The sequence below is a fragment of the Prionailurus bengalensis genome, chromosome B2 (assembly GCF_016509475.1).
Source record: "Prionailurus bengalensis isolate Pbe53 chromosome B2, Fcat_Pben_1.1_paternal_pri, whole genome shotgun sequence".
NCBI lineage: Eukaryota > Metazoa > Chordata > Mammalia > Carnivora > Felidae > Prionailurus > Prionailurus bengalensis.
Window position 1 is genome coordinate 37,426,797 of NC_057349.1, and position 19,105 is coordinate 37,445,901.

Sequence of the window (19,105 nt, forward strand, 5' to 3'; positions counted from 1 at the left end):
CTTCTTTTCTGGCACTTCCCAGTGCCAGGATTTCTTCCCTGAGACTAATTTTGCAACAAGCTAAGAAACAAATCCTGGAAAGAGCTCCAGTTTGGGGTTCATAAGACCCAAGTTGAGGTCTGGGCTTCTCTTCATGAAGTATGTGACCTTGTGCAAGTAAGTCAACCTCTTCTTGCTCCTCTTTGTCTACAAAACAGGTGAGTAGTAGAGATGGAAACAATACACATGGTGTTTAGAGGAGGAAGTGACACCACAGACACAGATGTATTAAAGATTACTAAATGCTGAACATATGTTAAAGTTGTTTCTTCTTGACCTGCCATTTTAACACACACACACACACACACACACACACACACCCCAAAAGTAACAACAGAAAGGAAAAGAACCAGTAATAGAAAGGTTGCAAGTATCTTAATTTTCCAAGTATCATTATTTTAAACAGCTCATCTCCATCAACAGATCTATTTAAAATATGGAGTCCCCACTCACATTATTTTCCTAGGCTCCTGACAATATTCCTTAGTTATTTTTGGTTACAGAGGGTCTGGAATCAGGATTCTAACCTGAATTTCAGAACTACCTTCTCTTTCTTCTTTTCCTGTCCCCTTTCCACCTCCCTGCTCTTTAGGTGGCTGTCACAGCTGACCAAGCCCCTGGCTTTATGTGATCTTATATTCTGGACCATGATTGTGAAGGCAGCTCTCGTTCTCTAAGGAGGAAGGGGGAGCCTTACAATCAGGTGGAGGGCTTCATGCTTCTTTGGGGGTAGGCTTTCCTTTAGGGGCCACGATTCAGTTCAGGCACAGCTGTTAGATAAATCACTTCAGGTAAGACTGCACCATGGGAGTTCTGCCCCGTTCTTGCTGACAACTGCTCTCAGCTCTCACCCTCCACCTGTCTAGCAGGGGTTTGTCTTCGGAGATAGAATAAAATCAACAGTTGGCAAATGTGCTGCCAGAGAATGGAATTCTGTACAGTTCATGAAACTAGCAAACAAACAATCAAATATGCTGTGCTTGCGGCTCACAGTATTTTGATGTGAGAACATATAGGAACAACAGAGGAACAAAGACACTCAGGCTTCAAACTCCAGCCGATGACAGTTTACACTGCCACAGGATCTGAGTTGCAGGTGGATTCTGAGGAGAAACGAAGGTGGAAGGATCCTAAGGAACCCACATGCTGGGGCCTTATTTTGTCTATCCTTCTGATTTGCTACTAGTTCTATGGAAACCACTTAATCATACCAGCTCCAAACCACTCTTTAAATGAACAAGAAATCATGGAAAAGAGCTATGGGACTCCTGCTTTCCTTTCTGGGGATGAACAAGGTATTTAATTTCTCCATTTTTTAGCCTAAGGCAAATAATTATTCACTCTTAGAATACAGCATGCAATCTTCAAACATACATATACATGTTGCTTTCATATCTTCCCTGTAAGCTTATCCTATCTTATGCTGCTTGAGGGAAGAATCATATCTAATTGAAGATTTATAGCTCTGACAGCATGACCATGTATTCAATGGCTTATCTACTCATTCATGCAAACATTTCTTGGCTTTACAAATCTTGACTGAAAACCTGCTCTGTGGTAAGGCATTTGGGGAGGCTTTGGGAGGGGTACAGAAATGATGAAGTCAGCCCCCTAAGAAGGAGCTTTTTAAAATCCACTGGGCCCATAAACATATGAGAAAATGCTCAACTTCACTCATAATAAGAGAAAAGCAAATTAGAGCTGCATGAAGATTTCACCTAACAGAGCGGAAAAGTCCCCAAAGTGACAACCCACTGTGTTGGCAAGGCTGTGGGAAAGCAGGCAATCCCAGATATTACTGGCGAGAATGCAAATTAGTACAACTCCCTCAAGAGGGCAATTTGCAAATCTCTATTAAAATTATAGATATATGTAGACTTTGATGCAATGAGCCCGCTTGGGGAAATTTATTCTGTGGATATATACATACATGCATACAAAATGGTATAAGGGCAAGTTATTTTTTGCAGCACCATATATAATAGCAAAAGATTATTAGAGAACACATCCATCAGTAAGGGTCTGGTTCTTCATATAATGTAATACTATGAAGCTGACAATAAGAATGATGTGGAAAAATCTTCAAGATCTATTTTTAAGTGAGAAGAGCAAAATCCAAAGAAGTATATATAGCCTATTATCTTTTGTGTAAAAAAAGAAGAAAGATGAGAACATACATTAATATTTGCTCTAGTTTGCATAAAGAAACTCTGGAAGCATACATAAGGAAGGAAGCCATGAAAGTGGTTCGGAGTGGTGGTGTTGTGGGGGGTGGCGCAGGTCCCAGGCAGGAATGAGACCAATTGGGACAGAGGTGGGAACAAAACTCTTCACTGTATACGTCCTTATATTGTTTGGATTTCAGAACCATATGGATGTACGGCCTCTTCAAAAAATAAAATAAGTATGTTTTTACAATTTTTAAAGGAAGACACACACATGTTCCAAGAACATGTACAATACACATTGCTACCTTATTCTCTAATTAAATTTAAAACTCCTTGAGGGATGAATCACATAAGAGTCTTTTAAGCTAATCTCTCAGTTTCTCCCTCTCCAATTTCTGTTATAAACCCTTGCCAGATTAATCTTCCCAAATACCCCTTTAGATAGATTGCCAGAAACGTTTCCTTATGGTCTCTGCGTCAAATTCAAATGTCTCCATTTGACTTCTGAGGTTCTCCACAAACCCACCCACCCAACTGATGCAGTCTAATGACCACTGTTAAGACCATCAACAACAACTGTGCCCCCATTAGGCTGAGTTTGCCATCAGCTAACATTAATGTTCTTGAACGTTTCCATCCCTGTGCCTTTGCTTGAGCTGTTTATGTCTGGGCATGCCTTCCACTCTGTTCTCGGTTTATCCTGAGCCTCAGTGTCTTCCAAGGCCCCTCCCTTCCCTAAAGGCTGTGCTTTGAACCCATACTTATCTATCCCTATGTAACCTACATGATACTTACCATCAGTAAGTAACTCTAATTCTGTGGTGAGATTGTTAGGTCCTTAAAGCCAATGGGACCCACACACACGTATGCATACACACTCCCTGGGACCCTTGGCAGGCAGCAATGTCAACCACACACATCTCCAGTTTTCTAGGTCCTACCAAGAAGACGTTGTCCTGGTCACGGCTGTAAGAACTGGCTAGACCTCAACCCAACCTCTACTTGCTGCTTCATATGGGGGTTTAGGGACCCTAAGCCAAATTCTCTAGGTTCCTATTAACTGTTACTTGCATAACAGGCACCCTGCCTTGGGGCCAAACTGAAATCCAAACATTACTGGTTGTGTCTACTGAACTGGAGGGTGATCCCATGTGGAGATTGTTTGCTTTGGGGCCCCTCACCACTACTACCATCACCAGCAGATGAGAGAAAGGGGAGGAGGCATATGAGGTAAGAGAAAAGAGGGTAGAGCTTCTGCTCCCAATCCCTTTGAGCCCATGTCTGAACGCCACCGAGTGAGAAACAGAAGGTGTGACCCAAAGGGTCCATTTCCATGAGGAATGCCGGGAACCACAATGTACAACTGGGAGCCTGCAAGGGAGCCATCTATTCATGCCAGTGTGGCTCTGGGACAGTGACAAATGGGGAGAATGAAAGCAGCTGTCTCTCTCTTTTTTTTTTTTTTTTTTTAAGTTTTTACAGCTTTGAGGAGCACTAGAAGTGAGAGCCTGGGCAAGGTAACCTGGTGAGGGCAGGACAAGTGACTTCTCAAGCCATGGATGTCAGGGGGGTACCACTATGAGAGAAAATACCAGTTCTTGAGCAATGTAAGATAACCACAGAAGCTGTCAGAAGTCTCTGGGTGGTGAGGGGATTCTGGATGGAAGTGGGTAGTGACAAGAGCCAGAAACATCTGAATTAGTTCTGCTGGTGTTAGCTCAACCACACCCCAAGTAGATGACACCTTGAGAACTTCAGCTTATACTTGATATTCGTCAAATAGCTCCTCCCACAGGGTGGAGACCATCATCTCACTGACATTGAGCACATCCTCTGTGTGACAGAATTTTAGAGCTAGTGTTAGGAACGGCCAGCAGGTTTCATCCTGAGTGCTGAGTGCTGACTGCCTCCCATCAACTGGTAGTGGCAGCTTGGAGTCCTGCTGAGAAGGATTTTGAAGCCCAGTCTGGCTCTTTGGGAGAGAGTACCATACTCCATTAGATATCTGCCTTGGGCTCAGAGTGGGAAGGCACTTTTTTTTTGTGGATTTGTCACCCTCGATCCTATTATTACAGACAGGGAAACCGAGCCCTAGAGAAGGGAAGTGGCTTGTTCAAGGTCTCCTTACCAAGTTAGAACAAGAACCCAGGTCCCTTCTTTCCCTATCTTGGCTTCTCCATTACCTTGTAAGGTTTTCTTTTTGTTGTTTTGGGTGGTCCTTCCTCCCTCCCTCCCTCCCTCTCTCCCTTCCTTCCTAGAAAAGGAAAAGTAAGGATAACCCAAATAACAAGTTATCAAAAATCTTGATTTTAGTTAACAGCTTTATCCTTCCACCCCTTCCCTCTGCCCCTCTACCTAAGAAATCATGAGTGCTTCATAAAATAGTCCACAGATTTGAGATATTTTTCTCCTTTCTATCTGGCTCTCTGCTAACGCTTTGGGGGGAAAAACTAAATGGAAGTGAATAGGCAAAATATAGGCAGTCTGAAGGAGAGGCAAGTAGGAAAATACTTGGCTAGTACACAGGCTGAGTGAATAATCTAGAGTCAATGGCATCCACAAGCCTTTCTTGTGTGTACCAACGTCCTTTCCCTGCACAACTGTTTTCTGAAGCTCCTTCCTCCATCTCCACCACGTACAACCCCCACCCAGCTCCACATCTGATTTCTGCAGCTGAGTTTATGAGGAAACAGTGATTTTTTTTTTTTTAAGATTTCCCACCTGCCACATCACATTATGAGTCATCACACTGGGGTGTACCTTTGGCTGATGTGCCAAGTTTTCTCTGCTAGCATTCATTCTAAAAGGCAGTCTTTCACTCACGATAACAATTCGAAATCCACTGATACAGAGCAGGTTTTAAACTTGTGCATTTCAAGCATCTGAAAGAGATCTAAGGTTTGACCCTAACATTAAGGGCACAGGCACTTAAATGTTTCACTGCTCTTCCGGGCCTTTATCCAGGATTCAAAGGAAAAACTTGAGCACTGTTACTGTAATATCCAGGATATTAGCCCTAAGAGAAAAAGGAAGTGGAAAAAAAAGCCTACCGGCATTTCAGGATCAATAAATGCAATGAGACAGGCTCTGATGGAAGACAAGGTATTTAAAAGTGACATTTCTTGGTGACTAGCTGCCCTATTCATTCCAAAAACATTTACTGAGTTCTGACCAAGAGCCAGGAACCAGGGATAAAAAAATGAATCAGTCATATCCCATGCTCTTCAATTCACTGTGTGGGGGAGGCCCACACGCATGTAAACAGGTGATTTCAGCACAGTGTGACAAACGGTAATGAGGATGAGGGCATGGAGCTGTGGGAATGCTTTCAGAAATGACTTAAAAGGACTTACTGCTGCTACCATTTGTTTTGTGCTCATTATACACCCCTCTACGTGCGCACCTGCGCGTTTCTACTTCATCTCCCTAGTATGTTGTAGGGCCCACACTTTCAACTTGCTCATTTTGTTTGCAGGGTCTGCTCTACAGCAGATGCTTAATAATTATTTAATTAGATCCGTAATTATTTATTGAGCAGCTGGTACCTGGTGTAAGACAAGAAGTAGGGGAGGCTTACTATGATGAACACATTCATTCCCACAGGCAGTGAAAACGGGAAACATGGCATAATGAAGGGTCATAAAAGCAACACAAACAGAAGTGCTGTGGGAATGCAGGGCGGGGGGAGATCCGTCTGCTCGGATGAACAGGAAGGTATGAGGTGCAGGAATGGACAGGAACCACCGGAAAGAAAGTGGCAGGAGACAGACTGGCAGAAGAAGAGGCAAACACAGAGAGGCTGATGCCACGTGGAGGACCTTGAACTTTATTTTCCCAGCAACACAGAGTCTATGGTTGATTGACTGATGGAAGTGATTAATTTCAGGAGTCCCAGATGTGTGCCAACCTGGCAGGATTACTGGAGTTACTGTGAACCGTGGTGGGACTGTTCCATGTATTAAGTAACATCCCCTCTGCTCCTGGACTGGGCATTTATATATAAAGGTAATGCTATTCCCTCATTCGCAGACCAGGCCACAGGTGGTCAGCCTGCTGCTGTGGCTGCCATCATTTCTCCCCCTCCTCAATCTGGTGTCTGCCTCTCCCAGGGCCTCTCTTACCAAGACCACACAACATGGACCCCTTTCTCTGGCCTCTTCTCTCCACTCTGACCACATCCTTTATCAGCTGCCCTCTTCCCTAGCAATTCACTGTCACCCCTCACTCCCAGGGCTCTGCCCTTGGCCTGAAGACTTCTCCACTTTGCAGAGAAGGAAATTAATTAACTAATTATTAATAAAAAAAATTATTTAATTAAATTAATTAAACTTTTGTGAGGTTAAGCGCCTTGCCCACTGTCGCAAGGAAGGAACTTCCGCTAGAAGTACAGTTGGTGCAAAAGGACCTGCAGTCGTGCCCCCAGGGCTGGACACTCGGTCATTTTCCAGCAGTGACCCCAACACCGTCTCCACATAGTGAGTGGGATTAACCACCTACAGAGCCACTTCAAAGATAGGATGTCTCAAAAAATTGAGGAGGAAAGAAAAGCTCTAGAAACTTAATCAAGGTATGATAAAATGTGGAAATACTTACTTGTCTCCTTATCAAAGAGATCCCCCCTGACACTTTATCTAAAATCATCACCCCCATCCTCTTCAACTCTTAGTGCTCTTACTACGTTTGATTTTCTTCAGAGCGCCTATGACATCTCGGCTTACCTGATTGCTAACTGTTGCACTCAGTTGAACAGGAGTCCCTTGAAGACTGGAACCTTGTGTCTTAACCAGACTCAAATCCCCAGCACTCTGAACAGGGCTTGGCACACAGTACATGATGGGTTAATACATCCTATAATTTCCCGATTCTCAAGGGAAGAACTTGAAAAGGCACCACCCACACTGCCGCCTCCCAGTAGGAGATTCTGATCTCATCTGTCGCATTGATAATCAGTTCCCAAAGAACAACTGTCACAAAAGGAGTGGGCTGGCCCCTCAGGTGTGTCAGAGCATAACAGAGGGGCAAGCCACTGCTATCTAGCCTGAACAAGGGAAGGGTATGGACACATTTTTAGAAAGAATGTGCCAACACAAGAAAGAATGGTAAAAGGAAGAGCGGACACGTATATATAGCTCCTTTCGCCCTGCCCCCCCATTGCCTGGTGAACACCTGCCGCTCATGCTCATACTTCAGGACTCAACAGAGACGCCCCTTTTCTCAGATGCCTCCCTTGACTCTCTAGGGCTGGGTTAGGTCTTCTTTCTGTGTATCTGAAGCTGACGACTACGCCTGCCTGTTATCTAAGGGGTGGACTCTAAGAGCTTAGGGACTATAGCCAGTCCCTACATCTTATCTTAATATCTTACTTAGCTATGACTCCCTAAAACCTGACATAGTGCTTGGCACTGAGTAGGCATTTTGTAAATATCTGTTGAATAAGCAAATATGTGTTTAACCATGTACATGTTCTTACTAGAGAGACTGTCCTGACTGGCTATTCCTTAACCAGACACTAGAATTCTGTCTTGCTTGGCAAACCTAAACAATATTGTAAATTCTTGTCAACTGACAGCTCTATCTCTGTGGGTTTAGTTTTATATAAGAGTCGGTCCTCATTAATTTCATAAACTCCAGGAGAAATCATAGATTAAGTTTCTAGAATTGTAGAGCTAACTACCAGACTTTTATGATTTCACCAAGTTAATATCATGTTCTAAAGTCTTGACAGCAGTCATCTGATGTCTGATTCTGATAGTTTTACCTTGCTCCCTGACATCTATTTTAAGTTCATGGCCAATATCTGAAATCTGAGGTTCTTGGCCTTTAATTATCTGAATTTCTCGTGTAGGATTTATTTTTCCTTTCTGAGGCTCAGTTGCTGCTGCTGCTGTTGTTGTTGTTTCCTAAGGAAGGCTACTGACAACTTTCCAAATTGTTTTTGCCCCAAATCACATAAACTGGTGCCTATTGATTACATCTGTTAGTTTAAAAATCTGGGGTGGTCACGGCAGTAGACTTGAGAGAAATCTTATCTGGAACTGAGGTCTGCACAGACTTATGTAATTAATATTATCATTAAAAATAACCTTAGATTGTTTCTTGTTGCCAGGATAGAAAGTGAACAATACTAACACCTGAGAAAAATTCTCCAAAAGGAAATGTGAAGAACATAAAGGGATAGGGGGTGCCTGGGTGGCTCAGTGGGTTAGGTGTCCGACTTTGGCTCGTGGGTTCCGGCCCCGCATCAGGCTCTGTGCTGACAGCTTGGAGCCTGGAGCCTGCTTCCGATTCTGTGTCTCCCTCTCTCTGTCCCTCCTCTGCTCATGCTCCTCTCTCTCTCTCTCTCTCTCTCTCTCTCTCTCTCTCTCTCTCTCAAAAATAAATAAACATTAAAAACATTAAAAAAAAAAAAAGAAATGATAAGTGTGACAAGGGCAGTAGTATTTCAGTGCCTTCAAGTAGTGACACTGTTCCAGGATGGAGAATTTCTCCCAGTGACTGGCTTAATAGAACCAAGAAAATAGCTGCCAGGGAGAACCATATGAGAATAGGATGGAAGGATAAAGTCTTATAAATGAGCAAACCAAACCTTACAAAACTACTTAATATAAACCTAGAGGCACTGCGACTTTATATTGTTATCAGTCATTTCCAAAGGAAAAATTAAGGTCTTCTTTAGTGCAGGATACAGGGTCCAGGGAACGATGAAGAAAGCAGAAGGCAGAAAAGACATTCAGAAATGAACTACTGGTGGTGTCACACTGGTGGTGACCCGTGACATTTTTGTTCTTTTTATCCTCTGGCCAAATTTCACTCTTGGATACATGTAAAAGTTCTTCCTAAATTAAATGGAAGTTAAATGTGCATGCTCGAAGGACAAATTTGGCCTGAAGTATCTTTCCAAAGATATTAGTAAAGCAGGAGAAGCGAACATGAGTGTTGGGCCACCAGAGTTCTTGTTTCAGATGAGGAAATGCCAGCACAGGGAGGAAGCATTACATTATGTTCTCCTCTGGAGAGACTCCGTCTCTGTTCTCCCTGACGTCAGTGCATTCTCACTAACACTTAACTGTGTCCACAGAAGCATTGTGGGTTCCAAGTAAACCTTCTGATCCCCTGCAGCAGGAGGCTTCTAGACAATGTGAAAGCAGAAAGGCTCGTGAAGACATTCAGTTAGGGAAAACAGAAGCTTTTTTTCAAAGGAGGAGAAGCGAGTCATCATATCTTTCTTGATGAGAGAAGTAGGAATGTTAAATGGGGGGAAAAAGTATGCGTTCGAGGATGTAAACAAGTGGTTTTTGAGTCTGGTGTCTGTTCCCAATAACTTGCCTGACTTTGCGTGCACAGCAAGTGACTTTGCTGTGTTAGGCTTTGGGTCTGTCATCTGTAACATAAAATGGTTGCTTGAGAGGGTACATAAGATATCTGTAGCTCTAATATTCTGTGATTTTATGAGACATAAAATTACCTATAAAAGTGTTCTACTGGCAGTTAAAGGCAATGATAAAAGTTATAAAGGGGGAGGAAAGGAAGTTAAAACAATACTTTATCTGAGAAGATTCTCACAACATTCAGGAAAAAAAACCATACTGAGTAATAAGAGTAATAGTAAGAATAATTTAAGAATGAAGATGATGTGAGTAATAGTAACAATAACTTATTTAGCAGCTACCGGGCTGCGTGGCTGTGCTGTGCTGCATTTGCCATCCCTAATCCTCACCACAGTCTGCACGCTATGTGTGGTAGATTGTATTTTCCAAAGATGGCCACAGTGCTATCTTCCATCTCACATGGAATTCTGTCCCTTTGCCATCAAGAGACAGAGTCTAATTTGCTTGTCCTTGAATCTGGATGGACTTGTGACTCATTTGTAACCAACAGAATGAGGAGAATTGATTCTGGATGGCTCCTGGGGCCAAATCATACAAGGCAATGCAGCTTCTGACTTGTTAGCTGGAATTCTCACGCTTGGAGACGTTAATTGCCAAATAAGCAATCTGGCTGCTTATATGCTGGGGGCTGCCATGTCCTGAGAAATCCCACCCAGAGACCACATGGAGAGGTCCTGAGACAATGTGAAGAGAGGCCTGGACAGCTCTCAGCTTCTCCAGCATCCCTTCTCCCCACTGTCCTAGTTCCTCCTACCATCTGAGTGCAAACCACATAAGAAGCCCTAAACTAGGACTACGCAGTCAAGCCCTTACCAAAGTCCTGATCCAGAGAAACCATGAGCGCTAATAAAATAATTGCTGCATTAAGCCACTAAGCTTGGAGTGGCAGCCATTGCCAGCAATAGCTAACCAGTAGGTTTTAGTAATGTTGGTACCTGAAATTGTGGTATTGCTGTAAACAAAAACCTATAACACATGGCATTGGTTTTGGGTCTAGACAGCAGTAGGAAGCCAGAGAGGACTTGAAGAGTCTGCTAGTGAAAGCCTAAAGAGTTTTATTTTTTTTTAATTTTTTAAAATGAAATTTATTGTCACATTGGTTTCCATACAACACCCAGTGCTCATCCCACCAACTGCCCTCCTCAATGCCCATCAAGAGTTTTAAAGAGAGGGTTAGCAGAAGGCTTGAGGAAGTTATAGGTAAGGGGTATCCTGGAAAGTGAGAGAGATACTATTTGAGCAGGAGGAAAAGCGACTCACGTAGTGGGGGAAGTTTTGCAAAATTGTCAACAGCCATAATGTGGTAAATAGAGATTATACCTAATGAATTCAATGTTTTAGCTAGGGAGATTTCCAGGAAGAGTGATAAGGGTGCTGCTTCGTTTCTTCTAGCTGCCTATATTAAAGTGAGAAAGTAGAAAAACTAAGGAACAAGCTATCCAGGTTTTGAGTAAAATTTGGAAGAATTTGAAAGAATCCAGAAGAGTCTTTTCAGCCAGTAAAGGGTTCTTAGGGAATGGTTTCCTGGAAAAGATGACATCCAGGGTGGGATGGTAAGATCCTTTGTTAAAGCCTCACAAAGATCTAGTGCAGTATCTCTTTGACCCTCTTAGACAGACAAAAGTTCTCCTAAGGATTTTTTTTAATGTTTATTTATTTTTGAAAAAGAGAGAGAGAGAGACAGGGTGTGAGAGGTGGAGGGGCAGGGAAAGAGGGAGACATAGAACTTGAAGCAGGCTCCAGGCTCTGCACGGTCAGCACAGAGACTGACGCAGGGCTTGAACTCACGAACCATGAGATCATAAGTCTAACACTTAACCGACTGAGCCACCCAGGTGTCCCTCTCCTAAGGATTTTAAGAGCATGTCTTACACATTCTTATAGTTAAATAACAGGGCTTCTAATGATTTTAAGGGCATTGTCCCATAATAGCCTCACAGGAGCCCAAAGTAGAGAGGGGCTCATCTTGAAGAGATTCATAGTTTGGGTTTTGTCTAACAGAGTAGATTATAAATTGAAATGCAAGCAGGCCATAAAGGTTTTGAGGAAATTGTATCCGTTTGGGCTAAAGGGCACAGAGACAGTACAAAATATAAAGAAGCCTTTGGATTCCCAACCTTTTGTGTATAGGAAGAAAGCTGAGCAGTTGCTCAATTGCAAATACTGTCTTCTTCTTTGGGGGAAAAAAGATGATCCAGAGATTAGAACCAAGGGCAGAGCCAAAAGCTATGGAACACAGTCAAATTTAGATTCTAATGAGGGACCTGAAACTAGGTGCCTGGATAGATTTTATGAAGGGGAGGGGAATACTTTTTTTTTTTTTTAAGGCATATCTATTTCACTTATCTGAGTTTGGCACTAAGCTTAGCATATCCATTATATATTATATGTGGGGAACAGGCAACTTGTCTCTACTGGTCCTCAGCTGGATAAGTATGGCACTCACAGAGAACTACTCAAGGAAGCACACTCTAGATTTAGAGCCCAGACCTTGAGCCTAATGCTTTCTTCAGGCTCTTGATTTTTATAGGAAATATTATAGCTCAAAGCATAGAAACTGTCACACTTAATGTCTAGATTTCCTTTTCTCCTTGACATATAAACTATTAACTTATCTAAACTATTACCTATGACTGCTTCCTAACTGAAAATAAGCTCCTTTGGAACAGGAGTGAAGCTTAAATTCACCTAGCATGCAGCTCAGGGACTTACATTTATTAGTCATTTATTAAATGCTTGATGATAAAGAAAATAGTGAGGAAAGTCTTGTGCCCTTCCTTCTCCTTCTACAGAACCTAAGGGGATATACTTTGACTTGCTGCAGAATTCTTAGTTCAATCCTGGATGACTCAGAAACTATTTATGCAAGACAATTCTCGTATATTCTGGAATTTTGGAACTGGAAGGGAACTGGGAGATCCAAGAGTTCAACCCCCTCATTTTACAGATGAGGACATTGAGGTTTTATTGGTCAGTGGGATGTGGTTAAGTGACCTGCTGAAGGTCACGTAATTAATGACAGAGCCTAGACTAGAAATTTCTCCTGTCATTCCATTCCTGTATTCAACAAACTTTTCTGAGAACTAGCTATTTGTAAGGCATGTGTTAAGATTCTTTCCTTCTGTTTCCCTTTGATATGCACTAGATGATGTTAAACAGAATCAGGAAGTAGAGAGGCATTCAAGCCAGTCTACTGAATCCCCTTTTAATTCTTCTAGAAAAACTTTGATGGGTGGGGATGTTAAAATATGCCTTTTACATGGTATTGCCTGTGATTTTGTATTATCTAAGCCAGAGTGTGTGTGTACCACCTTACCACAGATCATCAAAATCTAAGTAAATTGACTATTTTCCAAATAGAATATTTTTCTTGCTCAGGTGGCCACCTTCAAATTGTGCTTAATTCAAAGTTTTAAAGCAACGCTTCTTACCAGTGCTTTGGCCTATTCCCTGGCCTTTCCCCAAACCCACCACTGCCTCTCAGCAAGATAAAGTTCAACTTGTGTTCCTCCTGGCTTGCAGAACCTTCTTTTGATCTTTTTCTACATACAGCTTGGTGAGGTCTTGGCATATTTCATCAACATTTTCTCCACCCTTGGCACCAAACATCTTATTGCACAACTCCCTACATGAGGAATAATCTCTGTTTCCAAGAACAGTAAGAACTTTCTTGATTTCTTAGGAAAATTTCACTAAAGAACCCACTATCTTTTTAATCCTTTAGGATTTTTAAGTGTGGAATGTGGATTCTCCCATCCTTACCACATTCGTTCTTGTCCAGAGTTTATTACTGACTTGATACATAGCTTAGAAGGTAAGAGGGATTATCTGTTGAGTGACTCTGGGTAACCCTGCTTTATCATCACGCACTCAAGAGAATTTAATATTACTTTTAGTATGAGAGTGCACACTCATTCAATTGACTAAGTTCTGGAAACGTTGCGTGGTTTTATCACTTGGATATTTATATATTAAGAAGCAGATACAGCCTCTTCCTTAAGAAGTTTCTAAAAGAAAAGTTTATAGTGAAGTGACAAACTAACAAATTAATACTCAATACCAAATAAGAAAATATTGTGGGTTTTTTTAAGGTTAAATAATAATAGGCATTTAGGGAGTACTAGAGAACGGGCAGACACTTGAAATAGTATTTTTGTAAAAGAAATATGGAGAACGATATTATTCAAACAACAGCATATGGTAAACTTGGTAACAAATTGATGTTTTTATGATTCTGAAGTTTGAAAGAAAGTCTAATATTCTGATGTAAAATAATGGGGTATTTTATTCATGAGCAGAAAAACTATGGTGATATTTTCTTGTTCTCAATCCTTGTCCATTTTGTATGGAAAAAAAAAATTATGGTCAGTGGTGAGTTACCCAAAAGCAAACAGTTAAAATCTATAAGAAATGCCTCTAATGACTTTGTAGACAAAAAAGGATAAGAAAACTACATGAATATTAGTTTCCAGGATCATTTTTAACCAGCTTCCAAAAATAGTTTTTGCATCAGGGGAGTTTCTCAGGGGAAGTGGAGATTGGGACACCACAGGCCTCAGAATGGCCAAATATATTGACGGAAAGGAAATAGAAGTGGAAACAATGTGTATCTATAGCTCCTACACCCCATGTTGGTGGTTACTTCCAACTAACTAGTCACCAATGACACTCTCAGTAGATAAGACAGCTGCATTCTGAAGCAGCCACAAAATGGACACATTTCCAGAGTCCTGGTTCTTTTAAGACACTAGTGAAGTGATAACTGCAAGACTATGTCTGGGCTCTGCTCCCCGTGTCTCTACCCTTAAGTGAAGCCAGAACAGGGAAGACACACAAGATTTAGCAATTTGCAGCAGCAAGACAGAGCGACAACCTCTAGGTCAAGTGGACAAGAAAGCGCTTAGTACAAACAGGGAAGCAGGAATGGGCTCAGTGGGTGGTAAGCAGCATCCTGTACCCCCCAGCCCTAACTCAGACCAAGATGTAAGCTTCCTGACAGCAGGCAAAGTGAACATAATCTCCATACTTTGTATCTCTCCCTTCAGTGGCCACCTTGGTGCCTTCTACCAGCATTCACTGCAGCATACTGCAAGCAACAGTGAATCTCTGCTGTGTTAAAGGTTTTATGCATATAAAAGGGGTGGGCCAGTGTAGTGATCAAATCTAAAAATTGACGGATTAAACAAAACAGTTGATAGGTAGATTTCCCAGAGAGACCTTGAGAAAACTGAGGTATACCATGACTCTTTAAAGGTGTGGGTAGACTATGTAGCATCTCTCAAGCTTTCTGATCAGAGAACTCCTTGTTCATAGCCCCAGGACTACGCTTTGTAGAAGGCTGCCTTCTATGTGGTACATGCTCCACATTTTTTTTTAATTTTATTTATTTTTTTAAAGTTTCTTCATTTATTTATTCATTTTAACATTAAATATAATTTATTGTCAAATTGGTTTCCATACAACACCCAGTGCTCATCCCAACAGGTGCCCTCCTCAATGCCCATCACCCTCTTTCCCCTCCCTCTCACCCCCCATCAACCCTCAGTTTATTCTCAGTATTTAAGAGTCTCTTATGGTTTGCCTCCATCACTCTCTGTAACTTTTTCCCCCCTTCCCCTACCCCATGGTCTTCTGTTAAGTTTCTCAAGATCCACATATGAGTGAAAACATATGGTATCTGTCTTTCTCTGCCCGACTTATTTCACTTAGCATAATACCCTCCAGTTCATCCACATTGCTACAAATGGCCAGATTTCATTCTTTCTCATTGCCAAGTAGTATTCCATTGTATATATAAACCACATCTTCTTTATCCATTTGTCAGTTGATGGACATTTAGGCTCTTTCCATAATTTGGCTATTGTTGAAAGTGCTGCTATAAACATTGGGGTACAAGTGCCCCCCATGTATCAGCACTCCTGTATCCCTTAGATAAATTCCTTGCAGTCCTATTGCTGGGTTATAGGGTAGATCTATTTTTTTTTTAATTTTTTTTTCAATGTTTATTTATTTTTGGGACAGAGAGAGACAGAGCATGAACGGGGGAGGGGCAGAGAGAGAGGGAGACACAGAATCGGAAACAGGCTCCAGGCTCTGAGCCATCAGCCCAGAGCCTGACGCGGGGCTCGAACTCCCGGACCGCAAGATCGTGACCTGGCTGAAGTCGGATGCTTAACCGACTGCGCCACCCAGGCGCCCCAGGGTAGATCTATTTTTAATTTTTTGAGGAAACTCTGTAATTTTGAACTGAATTGACATAGGATAAGTTTTTCCCATTTCATTTGTTATTCTTCCACATATCTGAAGACACCGAATTTCACCTTGATTTTTCATTTCCATATTAGCTACTCTCTTTAGACTTTCTTCCCCTGTAATTGTCACCATCCTTTCTTATCATTATTTTATTAAGTCTTTCTGCCTTCTACACTGTAAGACCTAGGAATGCAGGTTTTTGCTACTTATCCTCATGAACTCCCTCTTCTGGGCATGCTCATTAACAACCGTCAAGAATGGGGTGTCTAAGCCAAGAGACAGACTCTTAATTATTGAGAACAAACTGATGGTTACTAGAGGGGACGTGGGTGGGGGATGGGTGAAATAGGTGATGGGGATTAAGGAGGGCACCTGTTGTGCTGAGCACCAACCAGGTGATGTGTGGAAGTGTTGAATCACTATATTGTGTACCTGAACCTAATATAACACTGTATGTTAACTATACCGGAATTAAAAAAATAAAATGGGGTGTCCAGAATAAACCTGCCATGTCAGAGGCAATCTAACCAAGGCAATTCAGTGGGTGAAAATGTCACTAGCTGTGGTTTAGACACTGGCTCTCTCCATCTGCTCAGGATCACACTGGCTTTGCTGGCAGCCATCACATGATGCTGCTGACGTACATAAAGCTAGCAGCCAATTGAGACCCCTGGCCTTTGCACATAAGGAGCTGCTTCTCCTGATACACTACTTTTGCCATTTTCTTTTTATTTGCTTGTGTGTTTGTTTAAAACAGCTTTATTGAGATATAATTCATATAGTGTAAAATTCACCCACTTAAAGTGTATAATCCAGTGGGTTTTGATATATTCACAGTTGTGCAACTATTGCCACAATTAATTTCAGAACATTTCCATCCTGCCAAAAAAGAAACATGCACTGTACCCTTTAGTTATTACCTTCTGGTCCCCCCCAACTCCTCTGGACCTAGGCAATCACTAATCTACTTTCTGTCTTTATAGATTTGCCTATTTTGGATATGTCATATGAATAGAATCATATGTGGTCTTTTGTGACTGGCAGCTTTCACTGATGTGGAAGTTTTCTAGGCTCATCCATATTGTAGCATGTATCACTAATTCATGCCTTTTTGAAGCTGAATAATATTACATTATATAGATAGAGCACAATTTGTGTATGTATTCACCAATTGATGGACATTTGGGTTGTTTCCACCTTTCAACTATTTTGAAGAATGGTGCTGTGAACATTTGTGTACAAGTTTTTGAGTGAACATATCTTTTTAATTCTCTTGGATATATACCTGGGAATGAAAATTTTGGGTCATGTGGTCACTCTATGTTTAATTTTTGAAGAATTGCTAGACTGTTTTCCAAATTGTCCCGTATTACATTCCTTCCAGCAGTGTACCAGAGTTCCAATTCCTCTACATCCTCTTCAACACTTGACTTTTTGGAGAAAAGCTGTTGTAGGAGGTGCGATATGGTAACTTATTATAGTTTTGATTTGCTTTTCCCTGATGACTAATGATGTTGAGTATCTTTTCACCTACCTATTGGTCCTTTGTATATTTTCTTTGGAGGAATGTCTGTTTAAATTCAGTTCTTAATTGGGTTATTTGACTTTTTTACTGTCCAGTTAAAGTATTCTTTATATATTCTGGATACCAGATCCTTATCAGATATAGTATTTGCAAATATTTTCTCCTATGTTGTACATTGTCTTTTCGCTTTCTTGATGATATCCTTTAAAGCACAAAAGTTTTGAATGCTGGTGAAGTCTGATCTACCTATTTTCTCTTTTGTTGCTTACATTTTTGGTGTTGTATCCAGAAAGCCACCACCAAATCCAAGGTCACAGAGAGTTACACTGTTTTCTTCTAAGCATTTTATCATTGTAGCTCTTTGATTCATTTTGAGCTAATTTTTGCATGTTGTGTGAGATAGGGGTTCAAATTCATTCTGTTGAATGTGGATATCCATTTGTCCCAGTGTCAATTGTTGAAGAGACTTTTCTTTTCCCCATTGAGTGAAAAATCCTTGCTGAAAAATCAATTGACCCCAGATATTTGGGTTTATTTCTAGACTTTTAATTCTATTCCATTGGTGTATATGTCTATCTTTATACCAATACCATTCTGTCCTCATAACTATTGCTTTGTAGTAATTTTTGAAATTGGGAAGTGGTGACTCCTCCAACTTTGTTTTTTTGTTTTTGTTTTTGTTTTTTCCAGAACATTTTGGCTATTCTGGGTTCTTGAATTTCCATATGAATTTGAGGATGAGATTTTCATTTCTACAGATAGCTAGCTGAGATTATGATAGAAATTTCATGACCTCTGTAGATCAGTTCAGGGAGCATTACCATCTTAACAATATTAAGTCTTCTGATCCATGAACATGGGGTACCTTTCCATTTATTTAAATCTTCTTTAATTTCTTTCAACAATGTTTTATAATCTTCAAAACGTAAGTTTTGTATTCCCCTTATTAAATTTATTCCTAAATATTTTATTGTCCTTGACACTATTATAAATGGAATTGTTTTCTTAATTCTATTCTCAGACTGTTCATTGCAAAATGTGTAAAAATACAATAGTTTTTCACATGTTAATCTTGTACTTTTCAATCTTGATTAACTCTTTTATTAGTTCTAATAGTTTTTTTTAGTGTATTCTTTAGAATTATCTATATACACAATCATGTCATGTCTGAATGGAAGCGGTTTTACTTCTTGCTTTCCAAACTAAATGCCTTTTCTAATGTTGACATTTTAATACTAAGAGCAGAACTTTACATTTATTTCTATCCCATTTAATTTTGCTTGCTTTAACCCATAGTTCAGTTCTTTTAATTTGGATGGTCTTCTAGAGGGTTCTGTTTGAAATTCATCTTTTAATCCCCAGAATTTGGCACAGTGTCTGGTGTTTTGCATTCAATAAATGTTTAAATAAATTATGATTATGGTATGAATCTGTAATTTTGGCAATCTAGTTATGTTACATGTCTTCCATTAATAAAAACGTTAAGCAACTTGGGTGCCAATAAAATTTCTAGAGCCCAAAGATATCAATGTAGTGGCAGTGACACCCAACACCTGCCCTTTCACAGTACCCAGAGGCTACACCAGAGGCAAGAGATGCAGCCTGAAAAAGCAATGGAAGTACAGCCATTATGTAAAAAAATGATGAAGGTTCTCAAAAAGTTAAAAATAGAACCATATAAAATCCAGCAATCCGAGTGAGAAGATGGAGGAGTTTTAGGGGGACCCTACGCT

At 40.8% G+C, this 19,105-nt stretch overlaps 1 protein-coding gene across 2 annotated transcripts in view; it reads right to left on the reverse strand.

Moving 5' to 3' along the window:
- KIF6 (kinesin family member 6) overlaps window positions 1-19,105 on the reverse strand; it is a 387,728-nt gene that overhangs the window by 149,032 nt on the left and 219,591 nt on the right. The window lies entirely within an intron of this gene.